This window comes from Bison bison, unplaced genomic scaffold (assembly GCF_000754665.1).
Source record: "Bison bison bison isolate TAMUID 2011002044 unplaced genomic scaffold, Bison_UMD1.0 scf7180017864332, whole genome shotgun sequence".
Lineage (NCBI taxonomy): Eukaryota > Metazoa > Chordata > Mammalia > Artiodactyla > Bovidae > Bison > Bison bison.
This window is the reverse complement of record NW_011494904.1, coordinates 1,245,484-1,245,966: the sequence shown is the minus strand read 5'-3', so window position 1 is coordinate 1,245,966 and position 483 is coordinate 1,245,484.

Below are 483 nucleotides of genomic sequence, written 5' to 3'. Positions count from 1 at the left end.
ACTTTATTTTTTGGGGCTCCAAAATCACTGCAGATGGTGACTGCAGCCATGAAATTAAAAGACGCTTACTCCTTGGAAGAAAAGTTATGACCAACCTAGACAGCATATTGAAAAGCAGAGACATTACTTTGCCAACAAAGGTCCATCTAGTCAAGGCTATGGTTTTTCCTGTGGTCATGTATGGATGTGAGAGCTGGACTGTGAAGAAAGCTGAGGACGAAAGAATTGATGCTTTTGAACTGTGGTGTTGGAGAAGACTCTTGAGAGTCCCTTGGACTGCAAGGAGATCCAACCAGTCCATTCTGAAGGAGATCAGCCCTGGGTGTTCATTGGAAGGACTGATGCTGAAGCTGAAACTCCAGTACTTTGGCCACCTCATGCAAAGAGTTGACTCATTGGAAAAGACTCTGATGCTAGGAGGGATTGGGGGTAGGAGGAGAAGGGGATGACAGAGGATGAGATGGCTGGATGGCATCACTGACT